The sequence below is a fragment of the Apium graveolens genome, chromosome 2 (assembly GCF_009905375.1).
Source record: "Apium graveolens cultivar Ventura chromosome 2, ASM990537v1, whole genome shotgun sequence".
Taxonomy (NCBI): Eukaryota; Viridiplantae; Streptophyta; class Magnoliopsida; order Apiales; family Apiaceae; genus Apium; species Apium graveolens.
In genome coordinates, this window is record NC_133648.1 from 202,511,542 (window position 1) to 202,525,462 (window position 13,921).

A 13,921-nucleotide genomic window follows, 5' to 3' on the forward strand; every position below is an offset into this window, starting at 1 on the left:
TAAGGCCCTTAAATGACTAATTGGGTTATGAAACAATTATTTAAAGTGGGTTAGACAGTTGGTAGGGTACTCACGAAAGAATCTTCTTAAAACTCTTAATGGTTAATTTATTAAAAATGGTGGAGCCGAGGGTACTCGAGCGACTTAAGTGAATCGTTAAGCGCAAAAGCGAGCGTTAGAGTCTAGTTGGTTAAAGTGTAGATTCTTAAGTGACTTTGGTTTAATTCCAGCTTATATGATGTTTATAGGTTACCAGACTCATCCCAGGACTTTTACCACCCCTAGTCGCTCAGGCAAGTTTTCTACCCGTTATACTGTTGTTGTGATGTATATATGTATATGCATTATCTTGTGATAAGTGCATGATTGTTATTAGCAAATCTTGCGATATATTGGAGCATGTGATATGATATTTATATGCATGCTTCTTTCGTAATCTTGATATCTAATTGTTGATTCAATGCTTATAAGTTGCATAATACCTATCCTAGAGATAAGCAGTAGTTGCGTATACCCTTAGTATAGGGGACCCAAAGGTGAACATATTGCTAAACCGGGAGTCGATGTTCCCGAGTATAATATATATATATATATATAGTTTTCAAAACTATTAATCGAATAAGGTTTATTCGATAACTTTATTTTAATTAATGAATATTAGTTTGAATATTCATTCGAGGACCTATGACTCCGTTTATTTTATTTAATGAATATTATTTTGAATATTCATTCGAGGACTTATGACTGCGTCTATTTTATTTAATAAATATTATTTTGAATATACATTCGAGGACTTATGACTCCGCTTATTTATTAAATAATATTCTTTATTTTATTAAAGAATAATGTTTCGATAATCAAACTCATTTTCGATTATTCAAATGAAGATCGTACTTTCGTATAAGTATATCTTTGGTTATTTATTATTCATTTCAAGTATGAGTTTTAAAACTTTTACTTCAATTATTTTATAAGGATTATCCTTATGGGAATATTATTTAAATAATAATATTCAGATATTTTCTAATATATCGGGACTGATTTATTTCATTAAATCAGCATTACTCCAAACATTCTTAAAAATGTTTTCGAGTCTTCAAAATGATTTTAAAAGTAGAGCAGAACCCAAAAACTCGTTTCCATATTTAAGATCTTCCTTTCGAAGGAGACCTGAATATTCGCTCAAAAATCTTAGGGATCCGGCTCTGTGGTGTATTTTATATTCGCAACGAGGTTGCTGTTTTGAGAAAACAATTTGATTACTTGCCCAATGTTCGGGAAGTAAGTCCATCTAATTGAGTCGGCATAAGCGACAGGTCGGGGTACGGTCTATGAAGGTGTAAGAGGCTGGGTGACAGTCCATCCACGCGTGAGTGGCCGGGTAACGGTCTAGCGCGAGGTCCAAATGCGGCCTGGGTGATGACCGACGAGGAATTCATCCATATACAGTAGAAAAGGTTACTTATTGGTATCTTTGCCTGATTAGCAAGATATCGGGTTTATGCCAAAATTCTTTTCTTTCCAAATTCATTTGATATTGCAACTCTGTTCATACTTTACATGACAGAGGTTTTCAGGAATTGTATGAGAGATATATATGGATATATATATATATCGGGACCTAATGAAGTATCTCGTAACTTCATTTCATTCAATAATATTTCAAAGATTGAATCTATTCAAGTCTTATCTTGTAGTCTCATCAGTGTGATGAACTTTTGAAACTAATTATAACTTGAACGGTGGTAGTTCGAGTAATATTCGGAAAAGATATAAGCATATTGGAGTATCTTGTAACTTCATCTTTTGAACTTATATCTAATAAATGATTATCTTATGCATATCAAAGATTTTCAGAAAAACGTTGAGACAAGGTTAGATATATGAGATCACCTTGCAATGATATTTTTATACAATTATAAACTGGAACTCTGTGTATATTATACATGTCATAGGATTTCAAAGATTGTGAAAAGTATATATATATATATACTGAATATTTTGCGACGTGGTCGCATTAAGATATCAAACTTGGTTCATTTTTTCTTGACCAAGACTTTCATGAGTACTATGAGGATGCTCACATATTGTAAATTATTATACATATTATTTCGGTGGGCTTGTTGCTCACCCTTGCTTCTTCTTTCATCACACAACAACAGATAGACAAGATGAACGGGACCAAGCTCCCAATTCGTGAGCGGATAGGAAACGTTCCGCAGTTTCCTGTAGGCGTTGATGGCACTGTAGCTGAGGTGGGAACTACCAATAGGCTAGGTTTTCAACTGTTGATGTACCATACTTATGTATATTATGAATTGTAATAATGGCAAAGAAAATGTAAATTTATTTAGAAACCCTTTTAAGGTGTAATGGCATATAATTGTGGAATAAAATGACTCGTGTTATTTTTGGATATTCATCTCTGAGACTATAACTTGTGGTGTGTGTGTTTATTGTGGGGTCACAGTACAGAGTAGTTGATTGTTTGTTAAGATTGGGTGTTATTAAGGGAAATGGAACTCGTGACAACCCAGATCCCCGACTCCAGATTTGGGGTTGTTACAGAAATGGTATCAGAGCTAAGCATTATAAACCTCAGAGATGATATGACGTTAAAATAATAAGTTTACTAAGATAATAAGAACTCTTGCCAAGTTCATAGTCGGACTACCTAACGTAGTACTGACAGTTAAAACCCTTATGGGAACCCTTATAAATATCGTGATAGAAGCGTAGTTCCTTATCGTATATGGTAGCGGGACTCCGAACCCTGAGGTTGAGGAGCAACAACGCGATGATGTTCATATTAAGGATGTAGCGGTTGAGGAGGTTGTCCTAGAAGGGATTGTTGCTGATAAGGATCCCGTGGGGGATCCTGACAAGAATGAATAAAAGTCCACTGAGAAATTGATAACCATGGTTAGGGCGACTACCGGAGGTAGGATTGGCCGGTCACTACCGGAGGTTCGTTGAAGTTTGTAAAGATAGTAGCCCCTTTAACGCGGCTTACTCGTAAGACTGAGAAGTTCAAATAGACAGAGAAATGCGAGAATAGCTTTTAAGAACTGAAGCAAAGGTTGGTAACGACCCCTATGTTGGCATTTCTGGATGAAAAAGGAGATTTTGTGATTTGTAGTGATGCTTCGCATAAGGAATTAGGGTGCTTCTTATACAACACATTAAGGTAATCGCGTACGCGTCAAGACAATTAAGGGAATATAAAATTCGATATGCCCACCCATGAGCTTGGGCTCGTGGCAATAGTTTTGCCCTAAATATTGGAGGCACTACTTGTATGGAGAGGAGTGCAAGATTTACACAAGCCATAAGTGCTCTAGTGCATTTTCACGGAGAAAGAGCTCAACATGCGCCAGAGGAGGTGGTTAGAGCTAATCAAGAATTACGATTATGAGATTCATTATCATCCAGGGAAAGCCAAAATGGTGGCTAATGCCCTTGGTATAAAAGAGAGACTCAAGATGATAATGTCCTCGGAAGAGTAGATAAAAGATTTCGAGAAAATGGAAATAGAAGTGAAGGTAACCGGAGCCGGTACCGAAAAGCTATTTGAGATTGTAATACAGCCCGAATTATTGAAAAAGATCATATTGTGCCAAGAAAAATTGATGAATGAAGGCAGAGAGTCAATGACTGGAGAAGAGATTAATACCAAGAAAGATGATAAGGGAATAACGAGGTATTCCTACAGAATTTGGGTTCAAACGTTTAAGAGCTTAAGGACTGGATCTTAGATGAAATCCATAGCTCGAGGAATAAGATTTAGAGCAAACCCCGAATGTGATAGTCAGGGAGGTTGCCATTAAGAAAGAAGGAGCCCATAACATAATGAAGTGGAAAACAAGGATTTTAACGTATAGATAACCCCAAGTATGGGAGAAGGATGAAACATTTCATACTAAGGAAACAGAAAGTCGAGTAAGGAAAGGAGACCCGAGATGGTACTCTTATACGGTAATTCATGGACCGGTCTAAAGATAACTTAGACTATTATCCCCAACCACCACCCTGAGGAGACAGTGCGGTGGGAAATTCTTTCAGGACCTTTAAGTCGCTAAGCTCTCAGAGTTCCAAGGAACAAGCTGACCTAGCCGAGGAAAGAGCCTGGCCAAAGGAAATAGAGGACTGATTTTATATTCTAAATGATAGACGAATCACAAAAGACTGTTTTTGTCACTTACCCTCCTAAGAGAGAGGCCACCCGCTGGTGAAAGACCAAGAAAGGCACGGAGCCAGAGGTTAGAATAAACTGATTAAAGTTCAGTCAATTATTTTCGGGAAAGTAATTCCCAAGGTTATGGAGATAGTGTAAAAGCTTTAGAGCCAGAACAAAGGCAGACGAGTATGATGAATTATGAAGCTAAGTGGTAAAAGTTGTCAAGATTCGTTCTGATGACAAGAATCCCAGAACGACGTGCATGAAATGATTATAATAGAAAAGAAAATAAAAAGAAACTGAAGTGGAAAGGAAAATAAAGACAATAGAGTTTGAGGAATGATAAGGGAGTTGGGTATGAGGAAACCCTAAAGACTCGTAGCAATAGAAATAGAAAAGTATGTAATCGTCAGGATGAGGGTGATTCACCATGAGTTAAAGTTGATGGTTGAAGGCATAAGAAATACATATAGTTTATCCCCTGTAAGTTGGGAGGATTCGAGGAAACCTTGAGATAGTTTGAAGGATAAATAATGAGAAATTATTAAGAAGAAGTTCACGTTGAACACGACCAATATCTTCCAGAACATCCTTGTTGTCATTACCAAATTAGGAAAGAAAAGCGGGTAACCATTGTTATATTTTGAAGGCCATATGGGTTGACCTCAGTCTGAATAAAGATGCTATTATGAAATTAAGCATATGTTGTCGAGGTGGGAATGATTGAATAAGATACCCTTATCAGGGATATATGACTTGATTTATCCATGGAAGGATGCATGTACTTTTTTTAAAGGTGGAATTAAGGATAGAACATCGGTAACTTAAAATGAATCCTAGGGGAATGCATAAAGGTTGGCATTTCACCCTTAACAGGGATAGTATGAGTTTTGGCAGTATGAATTGGAAAGGATTAAGGTAACAACAACCTTTAAGGATCAGTAGGAAAATTTTTTAGAAGTATATAGACAATGGTTCTAGTATTAGTAAATGGTATTTTGATATGCCCTGTATCTAGGGAATACAGGAGGGACGATTCAAGGATAACCTTAGAGGTCTTACAAGGAGAAAGGTAATATTCAAGGTTCTCAAGAATAGAAATTTTCATAAAGGAAATATGGCGTAATTATAATAATGCGAGGTGGGGCACGTGTTGAACCATAAGAAAGTATAATCGATCCAATGAGGGTCGAGATTGGTGAAAACAAGAAGGACCCAAGATAAGAGACGTCCTAAGTATGATCAAGAGTCAGCCATGATAATGTTCACATCTAAAGACTAAGGCAATGACTTATGGAAAAATGGTGATTTTTTTTCTCACCAGGACTTAAGAGAAGCATTTTCACATAAGCAGTGATTGAAATGAGGTAGAAAATTTAGTTAGAGGTGGTTAAAATGACATTGAGTGTAAGGAAATTTTACTATCAGGAAAGGCCAAAGAGGTGGCCAACACTTTAAGTGTAAGAGGACAATTATTGGCGCTCGTGCCAGAGGAATACAGTGATAATGGTTAATTTCGTGAAGGTTGTATTATGGTGTGAAAGATTGGCATTCCTTCTGATGACTGTGCGATACTCAACCGTAATAGTAGTTTGGTAAAAAAAAAAAAATAATTCATGTTAATCGCCATGAGCGGGCTATCTATCTTAGAAGGTCCTATCTTGAGGTAAGCCAGGACCATGTTGTTAGTGTAGGTGCCCTAGAGGCAATACATTATTCTTTTATCTTTATGTCAGTTGATCATTCAATAAATGTATTTATTATGACCTTAATTACTGCGATATTTTGTTAGCATAATAAATGTCCTTAGAATCATGATACAAATTGTATAGTTTAAGTACATGACTTGAACTTGAGATTATATAATATATCATATTCTTAAAGGTCCCTAGTCGAGTATTATTATATAGGACAATAATAATACATAGATAGACTAGTATGTTGTTTGACAAGATAACCACATCTCATTGGTTATAAGTATGGGGATACTAAAGTCAATACATAGGTACATGTGAGAGTACATGGTACTGGACAGACCCACAGTGAGATTCTTCATGTTTAATAAAGTCATAAGAAAGACTCACAGTGATAATGGTATAACGATCCTTTGACTTGAAATCATTATATTTCTATACGAGGATTAATATACTTTGACTACATTAAAAGTTACTTTTGATCGGGTGATGATAAAAGTGGACATCGGGTATATCATGAGTCGTATGAGAAATATGAATGATAGATAAAGGATTTAACCCTCCTATAATTAAGAGAGATATTATTGGCCTCTTGATTGAGTGAAATTATAAAAGCATGGCCATGCTCAAATAATGATTTGTCTCGATAATCTACTCATGGATCAAGTACACCCGGATTAAATGTTGAAGAGGATAACTAAATACATGCCTCGAGTTTAATCTATAATATATATGGTTAAAGGGATTATATTACACGAAAAACATTAATCACGAAAGGTTTTATCTAATCACGATTTAATTATTGTTTAATTGGGTAACAATGATGTATTACTAGATACCGCTCATTGTTTATAATTTTATTAGAGAATAAAATTATTGCCAATTAAATAATAGCCTATAGGGTCGCACAAATAGAGCACTTAATGGAATAGTTAATTTAAATTATGGATTTAAATTAATTGATGATTATTTGAATTTTATTATAATTAAGTAAGACTTAATTGAGATAATATAAATTCGAATTAAAAGGAATGTTTTTGCCCATAATAATTAAGTATGACTTAGTTATTAATTAAATAATAAAAATTCGTTTTTATTATTTAATCCAATACCTACTAGGGTTGGGCTTTGCTATTATGGGCCTTTTTAATCAGTCATTATAAATAGATAATGAGAGGTTAAAGAGGCTTGTACATTTTTTAAGAAAACCCTAGCAGCAAAGAGAGGCAGAGGCAATTCAGATCGTCAAGAAGGAGGCAAGTACATCCATTCCGTAGTCAAGTTCGTGAGACGTTCTTGAAGGTGCTTGTGTGGATACCATAGAGGTGTTTCTCTGAGAGGTAGACACAAAGCGTGATAGCTAGGATCTCCGTTGAGTTCGTGAAAGTTAATCTCTTGAAAGGTATGATTCGTTATCTCCATAATCTGCCCATAATTATACATGGATCCTGTTTTTGGGTTTCGAAATTATTGTTTTATTTACGTTTATCCGCTGCGTTTATGCCTTCGGAACCCAACAATGGTATCAGAGCTACGTGTATAAGGGGCTGATTTGGTTACGTGTTACCTGTATTTTTACAAGTATGCATGTGTGATGAGTCTGCCATGATAACAGTTATGTTATATGAGTCTGCCATGATAACAGTTATGTTATATGAATGATATGATGAATCTGTTAATGATCTATATGATGATACTAGTATGTTTAAGATCTGCCATAACTCATATGTATGCGATCTCTTAAAATATGTATACTGATACACGTTTTTGGTAACTGGGATATGGATCGTGTGTATACTGATACATGCTTCTGGAATAGTATTCTGATACATGTTTTTCTAGTATTCTGATACTTGATTTTGCAAAAATTTCCGCCATCGGGGGGCTCGCTGCCCCCCCGAACCCCCCAGCGACCTCACCGCGGAGGTCGATCCGCGTGCTTAGGGTTTCGTTTTTAATTTGTGCTTATGACATATGCTTTACTTATTTATTATTCTTGATTGGATCATGATAAGTGATAAATAGTATGTCATCTTTATATGATCTATCATGTTCTTTAATGGTTACTTGAGCATGGTGCATAGTTATGGCCTTAAGACCTTAGTTGTAATGGTTTATTCTTTTGGTTTGTAATAAATACGACTTGCATGTCGTTTTCTATTTATAGTTGTTTTATCTCGAATGTAACTCGAGTTCTTTTGTAAGTTCATTAGTATAATTCTTAATGTAACATCCAAGAAGGACAAGGGAAAGAGGAGGCATCCTATGGAGGCCAAGGAGACAATGGAAGCAATAGAGAAGACATATGTAATAGTTATTTTTACACCATAGATTGACCTTGATCTTTTCATTAGCCTGAAAAGATCACATAGGATTGGGCCATAACTATTGCACGTTTACTTTACGTACTTTTCATATGATGTATAAATAGTATGTGTAGAGTAGAAAATGCATGTTTTAATTAGATTAATGATGCATGTATGTATTAGATACATCACCCATGCCATGCCTTTAAACAAGATAAAATCTGTAACGACTCAAGATTTAAAATTAATAAACGATCATGAGATTCTCGTGTTTATGAAACACAGAATAAAATACGAATTTTCTTTATTTCTGACATGGGGCGATTTTGTCAACAACGGGTTCATAGAACTTGTAAGGCTGTGGGTTTTAAGCGAGACCGATGTGACTCCTCCACTACCTGGAAATCAAACCATTGACGAGTATTGATTTGAAGTATTTTATTCAAGAAAAAATTGGGAATCTCTTTATGATGGGATTATGATCGTTCTAAATTAAAAATCCCTAAGTAAAAATATTAAGTTTTAATCAGATGCTTTCCAATGAATGAACACTCATTAAATCCTAGATCGATAAGGGGAAGGGCTGTCAGTGGCAGGGGACTCCTATCTATCATGGTGAAATGCGACGAATATAAACGGTTATATTCGGACGTTGTATCATTGGGTCTAACTTAACTGAGTCATCATAATAAGGTAAATATAAACGGTTATATTCAACTATTATGAACTTAGAAGCATAGAGTTTGGTTAATAATCTATTAGATAGATAAGATCAATTATTGTTCACCAAATTATCCAAGAATTATATATGATATAATTGACAACTGTTGTCTACCTAAATAATCATGTTTTATGGATACCAGTGGTTGACTTAGAACATGACGAAATATGGATCTTGGCTCACTAGAAAGATTTATGGGATATACTTTCCGAATTAATAGTTAGGGCTATTAATTTGATAAAAAAATAGTGGGAGATTATTATGAATATATCATAATCATATGAACATAAAATTTTAACTCAGACAATCTAATGTTTATTTTGCGCTTTTATTATTGTAGATACTGAGTAATGGCAAACAACACAAACACACTATCCGTACGTTCAGTCCTTGAGAAGGACAAGTTGACAGGAGGAAACAACTTCCTAGACTGGCAGAGGAATTTGAGGATTGTCCTCAGGCAGGAGCGCAAGCTTCATGTCATTGATATTCCTCCTCCAGGCCCCCTTCCTGAGGGTGCTATTGCTGATGAACGAGCAGCACGCACAAGGGATGAGAATGATGCAAATGATGTTGCATGTCTTATGTTGGCAACTATGAGTGCTGAGCTTCAAAGACAGCATGTGCATATGGATGCATATACTATCAATGAGCACTTGCAAAGCATGTTTGCAAGCCAAACTCGTCAAGAAAGGTTCAACACGAGTAAGTCACTTTTTAATTGCAAACAAGGGGCGAGTGAACCAGTTGGCCCACATGTTCTGAAGATGATTGGTTATATTGAGTACCTTGAAACTTTGGGTTTCCCGATTGGTCCGGAAACTGGTATTGACCTAATCATGAATTCTTTGAACAACAAATTCACTCAGTTTGTTGTGAACTACAATATGAATGAATTTGACAAAACACCTACTGAATTGTTGCATATGTTGAAAACATTTGAGACCAACATGAAGACAGCTGAACCTGCTCCCATACTGATGGTGGGAAATAAAGGTAAGGCCAAAGGGAAGGGCAAATGGAAGGGTAAGAAGAAGATTAGATCTGATTCTACACCCAAGCCAAAGTCAGGTCCCAAACAGGATTTAAAGCCTAAAGGTGGTGTGGCCAAGGGTGAATGTCACAACTGTTAGAAAGATGGTCACTGGAAGAGAAACTGTCCAATTTACTTGGAGGATCTGAAGAAAAAGAGAGCAGTTCAGATTTCTGGATCAGGTATTTATGTTATAGAAGTCAATTTGTCTATTTCTACATCTTGGGTATTTGATACTGGATGTGCTTCTCATATTTGTATAAATGTGCAGGGCCTGCAGAGAAGTAGAACTTTGGCTAAGGGAGAAGTGGACCTAAGAGTAGGCAATGGAGCAAAAGTTGCTGCTTTAGCTGTAGGGACTTATTATTTATCTATGCCCTCTGGGCTTGTTTTAGAACTAGAAGACTGTTTTTACGTGCCTGCGATTCGCAGAAACATTATTTCTGTTTCTTGTTTGGACAAGAAAGGTTTTTCGTTTACAATAAAGAACAACAGTTGCTCTTTTGCTTTGAATAATTTAACCTATGGTGTTGCGCGTTTATTTAATGGTTTATATGTTCTTGATTTAGATAACCTTGTCTGTAATATAGAAAACAAACGACTTAAAATGAATGACTCAAATCAAACATACCTCTGGCATTGTCGTCTAGGCCACATAAATGAGAAATGCATATCCAAATTACATAAGGATGGATACTTGGATAAGTTTGATTTTGAATCATACCAAGAATGTGAATCTTGTTTGCTTGGTAAGATGACTAAAGCCCCTTTCACTGGTAAGGGTCAAAGGGCCACTAAACGTCTGGAGCTAATACATAGTGATGTATGTGGCCCAATGCGTGTAATGGCTAGAGGAGGCTACTACTACTTCATAACATTTACTGATGATTTCAGTAGATATGGATATGTATATCTTATGAAGAACAAATCCGATTCTTTTGAAAAATTTAAAGAATACAAGGTTGAAGTAGAGAAGCAAATTGGCGGAGATGCAAGTATTAAGATCTTACGATCCGATCGTGGGGGTGAATACTTAAGCACCGAATTTAGAGAGTATTTGAAAGAGTGTGGTATTGTATCACAACTCACTCCGCCAGGAACACCTCAATGGAATGGAGTTTCAGAGAGGAGAAATCGCACCTTGTTGGACATGGTGCGATCGATGATGAGTCATGCAGATCTTCCAATTAGTTTCTGGGGTTACGCTCTAGAAATAGCGGCTTTCACACTTAACCATGTTCCTACTAAGAAGGTTCAAAAGACTCCATATGAGATATGGAAAGAGAAACGGTCATGCATGAACTTTATGAAAGTTTGGGGATGTATGGCGTATGTGAAACGTCAAGAATCTGACAAGCTTGGACCTAAATCCGAAGAGTGCATTTTTGTAGGATACCCTAATGAAACAAAGGCGTATTATTTTTATAGTCCTTCTGAGCAGAAAGTGTTTATTGCTCGAGATGCTGTCTTCATGGAAAGAGATTTTGTTTCCAAAAGAAACAGTTGGAGAACTATAGATCTCGATGAAGATCGAGAATCGCAAAATAGCATTGAACCTGAAGTGGAACAAGAGCAGAATAATGATAATGCTCAACAAACATAGGTTGTTCGTAAATCTGGTAGATTTCGCAATGAGCCAGAGAGATATGGATTTCTCATGACTCAGTGTGGTGATTTGATGCTCATAGATGAAGATGAGCCTCTCACATACCAAGATGCTATGAACAGTCCAGACTCCCATGTACGAAAACCAAGTATGGACTTTGGTTGATCCACCTGAAGGGGTAAAACCCATAGGGTGCAAATGGGTTTTTAAGAAGAAAAAAGGCATGGATGGAAATGTTCAGACCTATAAAGCTAGGCTGGTTGCAAAAGGTTTCAAACAAATTCATGGTATTGACTATGATGAAACTTTCTCACCAGTTGCTATGGTCAAGTCTATAAGGATTTTACTTGCCATTGCAGCATTCCATGATTATGAAATCTGGCAAATGGATGTCAAAATAGCCTTCCTTAATGGAAGCCTTGAAGAGGATGTGTACATGACACAACCTGAGGGTTTTGTCGATCCAAGGAATGCTGGCAAGGTATGTAAATTGCGTCGATCCATTTATGGATTGAAGCAATCCTCTAGGAGATGGAATATCCGTTTTGATGAAATAGTCACAGAGTATGGCTTTGTTCAAAATGAAGATGAACCGTGTGTTTACAAGAAGGTTAGTGGGAGCTATGTGGCATTCATAGTACTATATGTTGATGATATACTACTAATGGGGAATGACATACCTTCTCTAAAGGCTGTTAAGACTTGGTTAGGGAGCAATTTCTCCATTAAAGACTTAGGAGAGACATCCTACATTCTAGGAATGAGGATCTATAGAGAAAGATCTAGAAGGATGATCGGTCTAAGTCAGAGCACATACATTGATAAGGTTTTGCATCGTTTTGGAATGCAAAATGCAAAAAGGGGATATGTCCCCGTGTCTCAAGGGATAACGATCTCTAAGGACCAGTGTCCGAAATCATTGGATGAGAAGGACCACATGAATAAAGTTCCATATGCTTCAGCAATTGGATCTATCATGTATGCAATGGTATGTACTCGCCCAGATGTCTCGTATGCTTTGAGCATGACGAGCAGATACCAGTCTAATCCGGGTGAAGGTCACTGGACGGCAGTTAAGAATATTCTTAAGTACCTGAAAAGAACTAAAGATTCATTCTTGGTGTATGGAGGAGAAGAGAAACTCGTTGTAAAAGGTTACACTGATGCAAGTTTCCAAACAGACAGAGATGATACTGTATCACAGTCTGGTTTTATGTTTTGTCTAAACGGAGGTGCTGTAAGCTGGAAGAGTTCAAAGCAAGAAACAGTAGCTGATTCTACAATGGAGGCTGAGTACATTACAGCTTGTGAAGCAGCTAAGGAGGCCGTTTGGATTCAAAAGTTCATTTCTGATTTGGGAGTGGTTCCATCGATCGCAGATCCCATTGATCTATACTGCGATAATAATGGAGCCATTGCACAGGCTAAAGAACCTAGATCACACTCCCAGGCTAAACATATACTCAGGAGATTTTACCTTATTCGAGAGATTAATGAAAGGGGTGATATACACATATGTAAAGTGCACACAAATGATAACATTGCAGACCCACTGACTAAAGGCTTGTCGCAGCAGAAGCACGATGGTCACACTAGTTCCATGGGTATTAGATATATGGGTGATTGGCTCTAGTGCAAGTGGGAGATTGTTAGTGTAGGTGCCCTAGAGGCAATACATTATTCTTTTATCTTTATGTCAGTTGATCATTCAATAAATGTATTTATTATGACCTTAATTACTGCGATATTTTGTTAGCATAATAAATGTCCTTAGAATCATGATACAAATTGTATAGTTTAAGTACATGACTTGAACTTGAGATTATATAATATATCATATTCTTAAAGGTCCCTAGTCGAGTATTATTATATAGGACAATAATAATACATAGATAGACTAGTATGTTGTTTGACAAGATAACCACATCTCATTGGTTATAAGTATGGGGATACTAAAGTCAATACATAGGTACATGTGAGAGTACATGGTACTGGACAGACCCACAGCGAGATTCTTCATGTTTAATAAAGTCATAAGAAAGACTCACAGTGATAATGGTGTAATGATCCTTTGACTTAAAATCATTATATTTCTATACGAGGATTAATATACTTTGACTACATTAAAAGTTACTTTTGATCGGGTGATGATAAAAGTGGACATTGGGTATATCATGAGTCGTATGAGAAATATGAATGATAGATAAAGGATTTAACCCTCCTATAATTAGGAGAGATATTATTGGCCTCTTGATTGAGTGAGATTATAAAAGCATGGCCATGCTCAAATAATGATTTGTCTCGATAATCTAATCATGGATCAAGTAAACCCGGATTAAATGTTGAAGAGGATGACTAAATACATGCCTCGAGTTTAATCTATA